Raw genomic sequence first — 16,665 nt, 5'->3', positions numbered from 1 at the left:
ATGTGGAGGCTGGTGGGGTGGAAAGTGAGGACAAGGGGACCCCTGTCGCCGTTCTGGAAGGAAGTGGAAGGGGTGAGGGCAGAAGTGCGGGAAGTGGGCTGGACATAGTTGAAAGCCCTGTCAGCCACAGTGTGGGGGAATCCTCAGTTGAGGAAAAAGGAAGGCATATCAGAACTGCTGTTGTGTAAGGTTGCATTATCAGAACAGATGTGACGGAGACGGAGAAACTGGGAGAATGGAATAGAGTCCTTACTGGAGGCATTATAGCTGGTGCAGCCTATAACCTCATTTATGGAATCAGCGTTGTGTGTCCAAAAATCCGGTAATTATTAATTAATTGGATAATAAGGATTAGGCACTTGGTCTGATGCGAAAAAGTAGATCTGAAAGTCCAAACAAAAATAAAAGTGCTGGTAATGGATTTAATTGGATCTTCCAATATGAAATATTGAATCAAATCAATAGCTTTTCACAAACTTACCACTGTGTCATGGTATTACAGGATCTATATAATCTTGCTCTAAAGGCACTATCGCCTGGAATTTCTGCAGAAGTTCTCCAGCCAGATATCACAGAATTCTAGGGTAAATGGAGTTTTTGACTAAAATGGCATTTCTCCAGGTTTTTGCCCATCTCCACCAAGGGAGGAGTAGGAGATCAGGAGAATCCCGTGGATATTCTTCCCCTTTTACTTTAGGAATAACATAAAAAGGCACCCTTAATAAAATGTGATTGAATATAAATCCAATTTATTTTTTGTTTTAAATCACCATTTTACCAGTGGCAAATATCAGGAATGCACAGTACATCCAAAGCAAAAACAAACAGCCATTTATTGATAAAATCACAGTTTAGTGCAAAGCTGAGGCTTCACAAAAGCTGTAAAATTACTATATAATGAGCAGAATTTTAAGGTATCGAAGTAAACAGGGACAGAGGCCAACAATGACATCCCATCCCAATTGTGTGGCAGCAATCATGGTAGGTGGAGGTCTGACAGTGACATTATAAGCAGGTAATTGAGATACTTAACAGGCCAATTGAAAGCAAATTTCTGCTGTGGATTCAATTTTATAAATGGCACATGGGTCTCACAGGGCTTCAGAGTCTCGCTTCCTTCAAGGAGGTGACATGGAGGTGGCAGATCATGGCTTTCTGCAAGGGGAGGCCATTGGAAGGACAACCATTGAGGGCCTGGAAGGGCCTAGCGCCGCACATCAGGAATGAGGGGGAAATTGGCCGTGCTGCAAGGGGGCCAATACAAGGAAGGCAACGGGCAAGGATCGCAAGTAGGGGCAAGAGGGGAACACTGGCAGGGGAAAGGCCACTTATCATTGGCCTCATTCAGCCAGGCTTTGGAGATCCCTAAGACAAGTTGCACCTGAGCAGGAGGGAGGGTCAGGCACCTGCAGCGGCAGCACAATGGCCTGTAAGCCCACAGGAGGGTCTTCAGTGGCCTCCAGTCGCAGCAGAAGGGCAAAAAGGAGAGAGAGAGGGAGCTGCCCCATGCAAAAGAGGCTGGTGGGGTGGAAAGACAGAGTGTACAGATCAAGGCTCCACTACCTGCAGATGTCCGAGAGGCAGTACCAATGACGACTCCGCCTCTCCAGGGAGACTGTGACAGACCTGTGTGCCATGATTCAGAATGAGCTTTGCCCCAGGGGACTTGGTGGGAATCCAATGCCAGTGGCCCTGAACTTCTAAGCTGCCGGATCATTCCAGGGATCCAGAGGGGACAAATGTGGAATCTCGCAGTCAGCGGTACATCAGGAGGGCTGGAGATTATACATGCTTCCACATGTATCCCAACTCACAAGCTGAGCGGGCCATCAATGTCAGGGCCATCGCTGCATTTCCCCAGGTGCAGAGGGTCATCGACTGCATGCATGTGGCCATCAAGGCTCCAGAACCCCATCCAGCAGCCTTCATTAACAGGAAGGGCTTCCGCTCCCTCAATGTAGAACTGGTCTGCAACCACCATAAACGAATCCTGCAGGTCTATGCACACTTGCCGGGAAGCAGCCATGATGCCTGCATTTTCAGGCAGACCTAAGTACCAGAACTTTCCCGCAGTCCCTCTAGCCTTCAGGGATGTATCCTTGCAGAGAAGGGCTACCCACCGAGAACATGTCTACTGACGCCTATGAGTGGTGCAGAGGAAAGATACAATGCCTGCCACAGGACTTGAGCTACCGTAGAGCAGGCCATTGGTCTGATGAAGATGATATTTAGATGCCTACATCACTCTGGTGGAGCCTTTCATTATGTCCGGCAAGGGTCTTAGGTATCATTGTGGTCTGCTGTGTGCTGCACAACCTGGACCCACAGAGGGGGGAAGATGATGAGCAGCAAGGAAAGTGAGGATGACAATGAGGATGTGGAGACCAAGATGGGCAAACTAGGTCAGATGAAGAACCCTAGGGACAACATGAGATGAGATTGGACATGAGAGATGCACAAGGGAGGCCTGCGTTTCATTTGTTTCTTTATGGTCCTTGTACCTTCACCAATAAACACCTACCTTTATGGAGCCATTTTGCTGCCTTCCTTCCTTAAGGATGCATTGGCATTATTGAATACTTGCATAGAGGAGATCTGGTTAGGCTCCAGAGTTGATCCCTTGCAGCATCTTTGATCTACTCCAGCTTCTTCATAGAGGCAGGGATGCAGTGAAGGGCCAAGCCCTTGATGGAAGAGAAAGGGAGGGAGTCTATGCTTAGCAGTAAAGGTTTATATGCACTCAGAATCTAGACAGCCAATGTAATCATAAACAAACACTCACCCATGAAAACGCAGTGATTCTACATGCACTTCTTAATTCTCTTCTGTGAACTCCTATGCACTGTCAGCTGAGGTGGAGACTTCCTGCTGACCTTGCTGCCCCTTGGCTACAGATGACCTTGGTGGTTGTCCTCTGGATGCCTTGGACCTGGAGAGCCCGGCATGCTGTTGGCCTCCCGCACGGAAACAGTAAGGCTGTCTTTCGGCAGGGATGTTGGTGGAACTGGTGAAACTGGCAGAGGGGAATAGGAGCTGCTGCCTGCACCTGGAACAGCCTGAGAGGAGCCCCCAGCTGTGGAAAGCAGACACTTCTCCTCCATATCGAGGCAGACTTCTGCCTCCCTACTGACCTGAGACGACAGAGGACCTGGTGGTGACACAAGGTCCCCTGTCCCCCTCTCGCCTTGCCACTGCTGCCTTGCACCCATGGTCAGGACGAGTGTATGGAGGTTTGCATGAAGATCCAGCAAACACTGAATGCTCTGCTGGATGTGCCTCTCCACCAGATCCGCCAACCTCTCATTGGAGGAGGCCACTCGTCCACCAGTCAGAGACAATGTCGAAGTCAAGGCTTGGATGGACTCCTCCATTGACTGTGCTTGGGCACACACAGCCTCTGGCATCTGTGCCAGATTCCACCCCACCTCTCGCTGCAGCTCCAGCATTTCCCTTGTTGATGCCGAAACCATAGGCACATCATGAGCCCGGGGCTCAGCACTGGCCTCCCACAGCCCTCTGACTGTCAGAGGCCTGGGCTGTCACCACCTCCGTCAGCTTCTCGAGCATGTGTGTGCTCTGCTCACCAGATTCTGTGCCCAGCTCTAAACTCGTGTGCAAACCCACCGAGGTGCATGTATCTGCGCTGGTGGAGGGTGGCGGAATATGAGGTGCCAATGGACCCTCTGAGGCTCCTTCCACCCCCTCAGAAGTGGCAGGATCCCCCGTGGATATGACTGGTCACTAATCTGACACCTTTTGACCTGCATGAGAGAACAGAGACATGCAAGCATCGACGGCCTGCCCTCCCTCCATAGCACACACTCCAATAATGCAGATTCCTGTGTGCACTGGATGCCTGATGAGCAGCATGCCCCCATTGTTGCAGATACAGCATTGTGCCCCACACAGACCTTACTTCCTGTCTTGGGAAGGTGCCCTGTCACTCCCCCTGCAACACTCCAGCCATCCTGCGGTCTGGCAAGCTTCATGGCCTCCTCCTCCATTGGCGTAAGGACGTGCAGCAATGGTATCCCACCTCTGGTCTACGCCTGCAACCTATGATTATGTGCTATCTTCTCCTACAGAAAGAGAGAAGGGAGTTTATTTTTACTTTGTTTTATGGATGTGGGCCGCTAGTGACATCAATCCCAACACATAGGCTGCTAGCAGTGCAGTTGCCATTATGCGGGCAGGCACACGGACACCTCCTGCACCAAGGAACATGCCTCCTGACTCCCAAAGCCTTTCTACCATCTATAAGGCACAAGTCAGGAGTGTGATGGAAAACTCCCCACTTGCCTGGATGATTGCAGCTCTAACAACACTCAAGAAACTCAACAGCATCTAGGATAAAGCAGCCCACTTGATCAACACCCCATCCAGCCCTTTCAACATTCACTCCTTCCACCACTGGCAGTTTGTAGCAGCAGTGTGTACCATCTACAAGAGGCACTGCAGCCACTCACCAAGGCTTTTTCAAAAGCACCTGCATCCTCTACCACTGAGAAGAACAAGGGCAGCAGGTGCATGGGAACACCAACACCTGCAAGTTCCCCTTCAAGTCACACAGCATCGTTACTTGGAACTACATTGCAGCTCCTTCACTGTCGCTGAGTCAAAATCCTGGAACTCCCTACCAAATGGCACTGTGGGGACTACCTACACCACATGAACAGAGGTTCACCAACACCATCTTGAGGGCAATTAGGGTTCAACAATAAATGCTGGTCTTGCCAGTGATGCTCACATTTCAGGAATAAAACAAATTCAAAAATGTTAATATTCCCATTTCAATTTGCATGGATTTAAGTCTTTGTGAGGTATTAGCTTCTGAAAATAAAGGGCAACTACGCATATTAACAGATAGAATCATAGGAAGAATAATTGAATGTTTAAAGCACAGAAAGAGGCCACTTGACCCATTTTGTCTGTGCCAGCCGAAAAACAATCCACCTATTCTAATCCCATCTTCCAGCATTTGGTCCATAGCCATGCAGATTACAGAACTTGAGGTGCATATCCAGACTCCTTTTGAATGAGTTGAGGGTTTCTTCCTCAACTACCCTTTCAGGCAGTGAGTTCCAGACTCCCACCACCCTCTGGGGGAAAAGGATTTTCATCATCTCCCCTCTAATTTTTCTACCAATCACTTTAAATCTATGCCCCCTCGTCACCGACCTCTCTGCTAAGGTCAATAGACCTTTCACCTCCATCTATTCAGGCCCTCAATATTTTGTACATTTCAATCAGATCTCCCTTCATCCTTCTCTGTTCCAAGGAGAACAACCTCAGCCTATTCAATTTTTCCTTATAGCTGCATTTTTCCAGTCCTCGCAATATCCTCGTAAATCTCCTCTGTAGCTTCTCTAGTGCAATTACAGTCTTTTTGTATGAGGTGACCAGAGCTGCACACAGTACTCAAGTTGTGGCCTAACCAATGACTTATACAGTTCCAGCATAACCTCCCTGCTCTTGTATTCTATACCTTGGCTAATAAAGGAAAGGATTCCATATGCCTTCTTAACCACCTTATCGACCTGTCCTACTACCTTCAGGGATCTGTGGACATTCACTCCAAGGTCCCTCACTTCTTCTACACTTCTCAGTATTTTCCCATTAATCGTGTATTCCTTTGCCTTGTTTGACCTCCTCAAATGCATCACCTCACACTTCTCCGGGTTGAATTCAATTTGCCACTTTTCTGCCCATCTGACCAGACCATCAATATCATCCTGCAGCCTACAGTTATCCTCCTCGTTATCTACCACACGGCCAATCTTTGTGTTGTATGCAAACATCTTGATCATGCCCCCTACATTTACATCCAAATCGTTAATATATAGCACAAAATCAGGAGACCCAGTACTGAGCCCTGCGGAACGCCACTGGAAACAGCCCTCCAGTCGCTAAAACAGCTGTCAACAATTACCCTTTGTTTCCTGCCACTGAGACAATTTTGTATCCACCTTGCTGCATTTCCCTGGATCCCATGGGATTTTATTTTTTTAACCAGGCTGCCATATGGGACCTTGTCAACAGCCTTGCTAAAATCCACTTGGACAACATCAACTGCATTACCCTCATCTATCTTCCTTGTTACCTCTTCAAAAAATTTGATCAAGTTGGTCAAACAAGATCTTCCCTTAACAAATCCATGCTGATAATCCTTGATTAATCCATGCTTTTCATAGTGACAGTTTATCCTGTCGCTCAGAATAGATTCCAATAATTTGCCCACTACAGAGCTTAGACTGACTGGCCTGCAATTATTCGGTCTATCCCTCGCTCCCTTTTTAAACAGAGGTACAACGTTAGCAGTTGTCCAGCCCTCCGGCACCACATCTGTATCCAGTGAGGACTGGAAAATGATGGTCAGACCCTCTGCTATTTCCTCTCATGCTTCTTTTAACAGCCTAAGGTACATTTCATCCAGCCCTGGTGATTTATCCACTTTCAAGGATGCTAATCCTATTAATACTTCCTCTCTCCCTATGTTTATCACATCCAATACTTAACATTCTTTCTCCTTAACTACAATATCTGCATCATCTCCCTCTTTTATAAAGACAGACGCAAGTATTCATTAAGAACCATACCAACATCTTCTGCCCCTACACATAGGTTACCTTTTTGGTCTTTTATGGGCCCTACTCTCTCAGTAAGAGTAAGACAATAAATGTATTGATAAAACATCTTTGGGTTCACCTTGATTTTGCTTGCCAATATTCTTTCATGCTCTCTCTTTGCTTTCTTAATTTCCATTTTGATTTCACTATCTCTATTCCGGATCACTTCACTCGTTCAGCATAGAATGTTCCAACATGCAGACAACATACATCTCAACTGGGAGATAACCAAATGATTACCTAATCTCAAGCTGCCTGTAATATATCAGAAACCATGGGCAGCATTTTTGTTTTGGGGTTGGGACTCTGATGCTGGGATCAACTGCTGGCCCCGCGCCATATTGGAAATAGTCACCCAACACAATTATCCAAGAAATGGCTAATTAATGGCCAGAGGGCCACTCGCTGTCCAATTAAGGACACTGGAAGGCCGTCAGCACTGAGACAATGTGAGCCAGCCAATGCAAGTAAGGAGAGGAGGGGGTGGGGTGGGGGGTGGGTGGCCTCAAGGTGGTGGCACCTTCTGAGCACTTTTCAAAGCTTTGAAAATAAAAGTGGCTCAGCTGCCAGACCATGTGGAGGGGGAGCCACTCCACAAGTTGGCCTGTGGTCACACCTATATCCATCTTTCTGCAGTGGCAGTGAAGTGGGGCAGGGGGTGCTTTTAATTATTCTAGGATGCTGGTCTGCTGCTAGGAGGCTGCCTCCTTTCACTGGACGTGTTTTCGCCGCTGTATGAGTGTTAAATTCCCGAAAGCTTGTTATGGAAGGATAATGCTGGAGCCTATCTTTACTCAGTTTCACATTTATTGTACAGAGTAAAAGGATTATAAACATGTAGCTCCTCACTCAAATCCTTTCAGTCTCAGTAAAAATCCCCTTATAAGTGTTCAAGACAGACCCCAGTTAACATCCTCCACCTGCATATAATTAAACAATTGCTAACCAATTAACAGATTCTCTTTCTTTTATAATAAAACTTAGATTAATATGCTCAAAACAACATTTCAAAAGAAATTCCATATTATGTACGAAGTATAACATGCTCAAACAACAGGCTGAATTTTAACAGCCCACCGCCGATCTCAACAGCGAACTCAAAACATGGCGGCCCACACTTGTGAGCTGCAGACCAAAGAGTCCCACAATCTCAAGCGCAAAGGCTCATTTAAATACCCGGACCGGCCTGCGCCTCCCCCCACCCCCCAATATCGTGGAGGGGTTGTGCTGTCTGTCCCTGGCAATGGCATCAGCTGCCTGTGCGCAGGCGCTGGCACCATTTTTAAATGGCAGCCAGCCCTGCCACCCAATTTAAAATTTTAAAGTCCTAACCCCTAAAATTAAATAAATAAATGTCTCGCACACCTTTCCCACCCCCCCCCCAATAACAATGACAATAACTATTTGCCCTTCCCCACAAAACACTTACCTTTAACATGTGACCTTTCCCCCCAAACTGCACAAAGTTTAAGGTTCAACCCTTCCTACCATCCCCTGCACCAATTACATTTATTTGACCCCCATCCCCTTCCCCTCCCACAGTGACAAACGTAGCTTTTCCCCTCTTCCCATCGGACGGGGATCTGAAGGCGCGGGTGTGCTGGCCGCCGCGCCAAAAATCACGGCGGGCTCTCAAGATTGGAGACAAGTGTATGTAAATTCATTAATTTTATTCATTTGCATATTTAAATTGTGGTCCCGTCGCCCAGCGGTGGTGGGGTGCCACCATAGAGTCTCGCTGCTGCCGGGAGGATCGGGCTGGGCCCTCCCGGTGTTACGGTCTCTGGTGGGCCTCATCTGAAGCCATCTTCAGGCCACCCCCGCCATGGATCATAACATCGAGGGCTTGGTAAAATCCAGCCCAACATTTCAAAATAAATCAAAATAAATTCCATATTGGGTACAAAGTATTACATTGTGAGACGCCCCTCCTCTAGCACTCCCAACAATTTCTTAGTACTCGCATTTCCTCTTGTGAAACAATCGGATAGCTGCTGGTTTGTATCAGTAGTTAGCACTGCAGCCTCACAGCTCCAGCAACCTTCAATGCTTCAATTGGCTACCTGCCACTTGCGGGCGGGTAGCCATTGTGCCTCCGACACAGCCTCCTTAAAAATGTCCTGGAGGCAGGAAGATTCCAGCACTTTAACCCCCTCCCCCAACCACTACCTTCAGAAGTGCTTTCCCATGGTGAGTTTTTTTCTGTCTGACCACCTCAGTGTCCTGCCCTCGGGACCATTTGAAAATCCAGCCCCTTGTGTCTGGATGTACTCCCTGCCTAGGCATCCTGGCCTCCTGCTTTTGCATGCTTTGCCTATGTTTAACTCATCACTCTATGCAGTCTGATTACTGGTTCACATAATAAATTCAAAATTTTTAAAATTCATTTTTCCTCAATAACTGTCATTTACACGTCTGTAATAAGGATTTACTTTTTTTTTTAATGAAGAATGCATTTCACAATAATATGATCAAATCAATTGCATTTTTTGTGCCTTATTATGCCTTCATTAAAGTTTTTTCTTGAAGGTCTCAATCTCTGCTCGAAGTTAATAATATTGCCTGGAGCAGTGATGCTGTGAGATAAATTTGGATGATGCAGTCTGAGCAGCTGCAGAGCACCTCATTTCCCAGAATGCAACAGTACCAATCAGCAATACTGAGGACTTCTTCCAGCTTCCAGGAATATTTCAAAGTTTTTATTGAGGTAAAACGTGTTGCATATGCCTTTTGTATGTGCGATGGGGAGAAGAGATTGCAGTGTGATTTCATACTGGTTTTATTTTGTGTTCTCTCCCCTTTAGAAAGTGGAAAGACAGATGCATCAGGGAGGGAAGAGAGAGAGGACCTGGGATCAGAGGTGATGGGGTGAGAGAGAGAGAGAGAAAATGAAAGAGTGGTGGAGAGGGAGGGGAAGAAAGAATACATTTTTTTAAACATTTCTTCAATTTTTTAAAACAAATGCCAGTTGAATTTTGAAGGTAGCTAATAAGAAATAGAGCAGACCACATGACCCCTCAAGCCTACTCTGCCATTCAATAAAATCATGGCTGATCTTCAACCTTAACTCTGCTTTCCTCCCCAACCCCCGTATACCTTGGCTCCCTTAAGAGTTCAAAACTCTTATCAGTCTCAGTCTTGAATATACTCAATGACTAAGCATCCACAGCCGTCTGGGATAGAGAATTCCAAAGATTCACAGTGAAGAAATTTTCCCTTATCTCAGTCCTAAATGGCTGACCACTTATCTTGAGACTATGCCCCCTAGTTCTAGACTCTCGACAAGGGGAAGCAGCCTCTCACTGTCCACCCTGTCAAGCCTTTTCAGCATCTTCCATGTTTCAATGTGATCACCTCTAATTCCTCTAAACTCCAGAGAATATAGGCCCATTCTACTCAATTTCTCCTTAAAGGACAACCCTCTCAATACCCACCCTAGAGAGTGTGTGGGGATTGGGAGGGAAGGATGAAGAGTGAAGTGAATGACAGTAGAGCAAGAGGGAAATGGAGGATAAATGAATTGAGCAGGTCAGTCAGAGAAGAGGTGAAGGTAGTGACAGCAGTAAAGGAGTGATAGAGAAGGCCGTGGGACAAAAATGGGAGGGAGGGAGGGGTAGTGGAAGCACAAATGGTTGGAGGAGGGTATGGGAAGGGAACGATCAAGGGCCACATATTCAACACAGCTTCCGCCCCAAATGCAATCTGTAGCCATTGATGATTCCTTTCCTCATCTCACTACCCACCATCGTGGATCTGTAAGGAAAGACGATAAAACACCAGAGAGAGAAGCAAAAAGAAGAGTTATGGACAGGGATGCCCAAGAGAAGAAAAAGAGTGCCAGAATAAGAGGAAAGGCAGAGAGAAAAACAACACAAAGACAGTAGAGACAGGCTAGGGACTGAATTCTCCAACTTCCCACATGCAAGCAATGGGAGATTGACTAGTATTTTTAAAAAATATAATTGTGTACACTTCATGTCAATGTTTCACATTCTAAATTTCAATTCCACATTTTTATCAAAAACTGTATGTTAACCTTGGAATTCTGCCTTTCCATCAATGGTGGCACTATAGCACATCAGTTTTGTTTTAGCTGTTCAGCTCGTACTGCAGAGAAACAGTTATGCTCTAAACAACTCAATTCCTCTGCTTCCCAAATTGCAGTGCCTTTTGCTATTCAGCTATAAATAATAAATAATTTATTAAAAAAATACAAGGACAGAATTTATGATTTCAAAGTGTTAACTAAATTGCATCCGCACATCCTGATTCAGTGAAATGCAGCCAACTACACCCACATCCCCATGTGCAATGCCATGGGAAATCAACTAGAAATTTTAAGTATTGCATTCCTCCTTTCCTTCAAAAGTTCTGTTTGACAAAGTTAATTGTCAAATAAGCTGACTCATTGAGTACTCAGAAAGTTCTAAAATAGACAGTCTGCTCATAAATGTAAGCAATAATGGTACCTTAACTCAAGCAAACACCAGCCCAATTTCATTTTGTTATGACACTATGTGAAAACTGCACTGGCACAACTATTTGTGCACTCCCAGCCACCTCACCCACTGAACACTTAATTAATTAGAGGTAATAGACTTAAATAACACAGGAGCAATCATGAATAATCCTTTATTTCAACTCACTGATAAATTCTCAATGTTGAATGTGGCACTATTTTTAGTTTATATTAATCTTCATTAATAAATCATTGTTATAAATATGTTGTCACAGATAATCAGAGAGGTGTTGGACTTGCAAAAGGGGAAACAGACCTTTTTCCTCCCTGTCATTTTTCTCCTTTCCTTAGCTTTAATCCTGAAGCGTTGTCTCCACAGTATGGTTCCAAGGGTACCAACATCCATGAATAACTTGCAGAAATAACTATTTTCATATGCAAGCATAACAATCTGCTTAACCAGGAAAGGACATCACAAGATTTTATCTTCAACCAACAGCAACAAAATGCATTTTCAGCTTATATCATTGAATTCATAAGCAGTAACCATGACTAATTTCCATTCTTTTATCCAGGAGACTGAGCCCAATGATAGCATCTCTAACTTAGCTGAGATCCACTAAGTTAGTAGAAATAATGGATTGAGCTGGAGACCATCCAGGCCTGTTTGAGTTTGTCATTCCTCGCCTTCAGCAGCTGAACTCTCATGGTGCCTGAGTACATAGCTATTACAATTGGTGAACCTTGGAAAAAATAGTTTGCTTCTATACTTTGTGTACATACAACATGAGGTGTAGTTGCTTACCTGATTTTGTGTTTAGCTTATTTTTTTTTATTATTTGATCGTGGGATGTGGGCATTGCTGGCGAGGCCAGCACTTATTGCCCATCCCTAATTGCCCATGAACTGAATGGCTTGTTAGGCCATTTCAGAGGGCATTTAAGAGTCAACCACATCGCTGTGGGTCTGGAGTCACATGTAGGCCAGCAGATTTCCTTCCCTAAAGGACATTAATGAACCAGATGGGTTTTTACAACAATTGACAATGGTTTCATGGTCACCATTTGACCAGCTTTTTAATTCCAGACTTATTAATTGAATTCAAATTTCACCATCTGCTGTGGTCAGATTCAAACCCATGCACCTCAGAGCACTAGTCTGGGCCTCTGGATTACTAGTCCAGTGGCATTACAACTACACCACCACCTCTCCTCTCGTCTCACTTTATAAAAGTATTCGGACCTCTTCAATGGCATTGCTAATTATTTGTAGTTTATTGAAAGGAGTGTTCTTAATGGAGCAGGTGATCTTTAATCATTCATCACATTTTTTCATATTTCTGTGACTTAGCTTAGCAATTGCAGTTAATGACTGGCATGTCAGTGAACTAAAATGTGCAATCACACAAAAATGAATGTGTGACAATAAATGCAATGGCCGGGATTTTACCCTTGGCGGACAGGAGCCGTCCACTGACTGAAAAGTCGTTGGCAAACCCGCTTCCGCCTGGCCTGGGGATCCGACCCATATTTTGTGGGTCCCCGGCCATTAATTATTCTGAGGCTGGACTGCCACCCGCTTGAGGCAAAAAGCCCCGCCTAATAGAGCTGCCGGCCAATCAGCGGGCCGACAGCTGTTAGTCCCAGCAGCGCCACTGGGAGCGGTGGCCACTGCTGGGACTGCAGTGCAGCTTGGAGATGAAGATGTCAGGAGCCTGGGACCAAGGTAAATATTTGTTGCCTTTGGGGGGGTGATTGGTTGGGCTCCAGCGAGGCAAGGGTGGTCCATTGAGGGAATGTAGGGTGTGTTGGGTTTTGGGGGTGGTTGGGGCAGCGGGGGCAGCCCTCCTTTGGTTACAGGGTGCCTGATCATGAGGGCCCTGCCGTCAGAAAGCCACTTGCTTTTAACAGGCGGACCTGGGCCGCCCACTTCACACGGACAAAATCCCTGTGGCAGCAGGCGGAGGCCCTTATGTGGCCGTTAAGTGGACCTGGTGGAGTTAAGTGGAGCGGGCAGGCCATTTTTTGCCACCGTCGCCCTGCGTAAAGTGGCGGCGGAGGCGAGCGCGGGTCAGCAAGGCCCCCCCCCAAAGCCTCCCACTCCATTTTACACCCGCCCTGCCCCCCCTCGCCCAATGACACCTTCCCGCTTTTTTGGTGGGGGGCGGGGCGTAACATTCCGGCCAATGTTTTCTGCATATCTTTTGCTTTTTCTTAGGTTTCTCTAATGTTTTTATGTCTATACAACAGAACAACTTCTAGCTCTCTCTCTTTCTCATCAGCTCTGTGACTAATTGACTCATTTAGCTAATTAGTGTGCACAGCATATTTTTCCAGTTACTCCATTCAATTAAGAAAATGTTCAGTGTGTTATTACTGGAGCCTGCTAATCTAATTTCTAATTCATATAATTACAATCTAATGCTAATCACATCACCCACTTAAAGATAATTTCATCCATAAAATTTGTCTTTTACTCCTATTACTTGATTATAATAACCATTAAAGCAAGAATTATGACTTGCTTCATGGATCAGATATTTTTGGTTCACACTCTGCTTGGTGCTGTATACTATTTGACTCGCATAGCCTGAGGCATTAATTACTATGACATTGTATATCTATATATACCTATAAGAATGACAGCACTCATTATAATTCAGGGAATGGAAGATGAAGAGTGAAGTGTTGTTAGTTCATAGTTGTGTAGGGACATGCAGGAGGATACAGTAGCTGAATATATTCCCTTCTTGCTGCTAGGAACCTGATTTTGAATTCAGAATGACCAGGGTAACCACACAGGCCACTGATCGTAACGGATCCCAACAGTGCCCAATAATTCAACTGTCTTACAAACATGTGAGTCCTAAGGCAAACAGCCAAATAGGCAAAATTTCTCAAATTAAGGGGTAAAAAGGATGTTCCTTGTCTTCTGTTCTTGCAGCGTTCTGACCAACATTCCTGTACAACTAGCTGGAGAACCTGTGTTGCATATGATATACCAGAGAAATGGAAGTATTTAAGCAATATGAAAGGAATGACTGATGAGGATTGTCTTGTATGAATTGTTGTTAGGAGAACTGGAGAATACGGCAACCATATATTTTCTAATGTGGTGAGGATATGAATCTTAAATTTGGCATCAAACAGACTTTTCTGCCTTGGTCAAACCAAAGTAAATCCTTTGTTTTTACCTACTTGACTTTTATTTTCAAAGTGAAAGTTTTCTTTACTATTTTCAACAAGAAATATTCAATTTCCTTCAAAAACAACAGCAAGATTGTCAGGACTCCCATCACTAATGGAGTCTCTCTGTACTTCATTCCAAGGGGATGGCTGTAACAGGTGTATTTCTGATAATAAAGTGAAATCTTATTCTAAGATCAGGCTTGGTGAATCTCTGTCTGGTGGTCTGTTAAATTTAATAATGTGCAAGGCTGGCTGAGATATTAAGCAACTAAGCAGCAATATTTCAAAATGACTGCCTGCTGTCAAGTTCACCTTTGTCAGCTGCGAAACTAAATTCGATGGAGAAGCAGAAATGTAATTTTATTTTAAAAATCTGATTGTTTGACAGTCAGCGCAGTTTTCTGTAATATTTTTTATAAGGGGATGATTTCTGAGAGTTGTTCCAAAAACTGTTTGAATTATTTCTCTGTAATGAATGAATTGGAGTTAACATCACCAAAAGTTTCACAAAATAATGATTTTTTTTTGCTGCTTTTATGAAATTAGATTGCAATGACAATGGAAGGGAAAAGGAAAAGTATTGTGATAGCTTGAAGGAAGTAAATGCTATCTTAATAGTTTAATTCAAATATTCATACTGAACGAATTGAATACATGGGTTAAAAAGTGGAACTAATTGTGCTATTGTTTGGTATAAAACAAGCACAATGAGGGTCACTTTTGGAGGCCAATGGCCTGAACCCCAAGTGTGATTAAAAAACTTCTGACCTGATATTGTGTCATGGCATTTTTTAGGCATCCAGAATGGCCACATGACACAGGCATTAGGCCCTTCTGTATGCTAATGAAGGGCCTAGTGCTTGCTTTAGGGATCCTGTGGGAAATTGGGCTACCCTGCACAGTGCATGCTCTATTCCAGTTTTGTTGACATGGATGCAACCTAGAGGTTGAAAGGATATATATATATAGATTGATAAAGATAATTAAATGCTGTGCAGAGCATGGCATTTTATGACCATTCCTAAGAAAGCAACTGCTCTGGAATGCATAATACAGGATGTAAAATGGAAAGGAATTTTGTTTCATCTACTTTGGGGAACAGGGTGAAACTTTGCGGAATTGTCCTTACAATGAAATGGCTTGGGGGAGCCCATGATGGAGCAAATTGTGAAAGGCATGCTTTTTCTCTTGTTCCATGCTTTTTAATGCTAATATTTCTTGACTGTTCCTCAAGCGGTCAATATCAATGAGAAGCCAGAGAATGGGTGACTGCAATCCACTTCAATTATTGACACTCCGTCAGGTTCCGTGGCATCAACAAATACTGACAAGCAGGTGAAAAAGCATCAGCAGTAACTCAAAAGTATAACATTTGCCATTAGCTTAGTAACACCAACAGATCCTTTACAAAAAGGAATAGTAATTTCCTCATCAAGTTTCACTATTACAGTGATCTGTTTCCTTTTGAAAGTTTACAAATAATTCCTAGTAAAGTTTACCAAGAGTGCCAATCAAATGCTTACTTTGCCTTCGTATTAGTGTAGTTTCTGAGAGTGGTTTCTAATATAGAAGGGGGGAAGTGAAAAAACAAATAAGAGAAGCAAAGAGAGGGTATGAGAAGAGACTCTCAGTTAACATGAAAGGGAGTCTAAAAGTCTTCTATAGGCACATAAATAGTAAAAAGTTGGTAAAAGGAGGATTGGGGCTGATAAGGGACCTAAAAGGGGATTTACACATGGAGGCAGAGGGCATGGCTGAGGTATTAAGTGAGTACTTTGCCAAGGAAGAAGATGCTGTCCAAATCATGGTGAAGAGTAGGTAATTGTGACACTGGATGGGCTAAAAATTGATTAAGAGGAGATATAAGATATGATGGCTGTACTTAAATTTGTTAAATTTGTTAAGTCACCAGGACAGGATAAGAAGCATCTAAAGATACTAAGGAAAGAAAGGGTGGAAATTGTGGAGGGCCATAATCTTTCAATCCTCACAGGTGTGATGCCAGAGGATTGAAAAATTGCAAAAGTTACACCCTTGTTCAAAAAAGGGTGTAAGGATAAACCCAGCCAGTATAGGCCAGTCAGTTTAACCTCAATGGTAGGAATGCTTTTAGAAACAATAATTCTGGACAAGATAAATAGTCACTTGGATAAATGTGCATTAATTAGGAAAGCCAGCATGGATTTGTTAAGGACAAACTATGTTTAACTAACTTGCTTGAGTTTTTTGATGAGGTAACAGAGAGAGTGGATGAGAGTAATGCGGTTGATGTGGTGTACATGGACTTCCAAAAGCCATTTGATAAAGTGCCTCAAAAAAGGCTTGTCAGCAAAGTTAGAGCCCATGGAATTAACAGGACAGGAGCAGCATGGATACGAAATTGACAGGAAAC

The sequence above is a fragment of the Heterodontus francisci genome, chromosome 7, assembly GCF_036365525.1.
Source record: "Heterodontus francisci isolate sHetFra1 chromosome 7, sHetFra1.hap1, whole genome shotgun sequence".
Taxonomy (NCBI): Eukaryota; Metazoa; Chordata; class Chondrichthyes; order Heterodontiformes; family Heterodontidae; genus Heterodontus; species Heterodontus francisci.
This window is presented reverse-complemented; position numbering follows the sequence as displayed.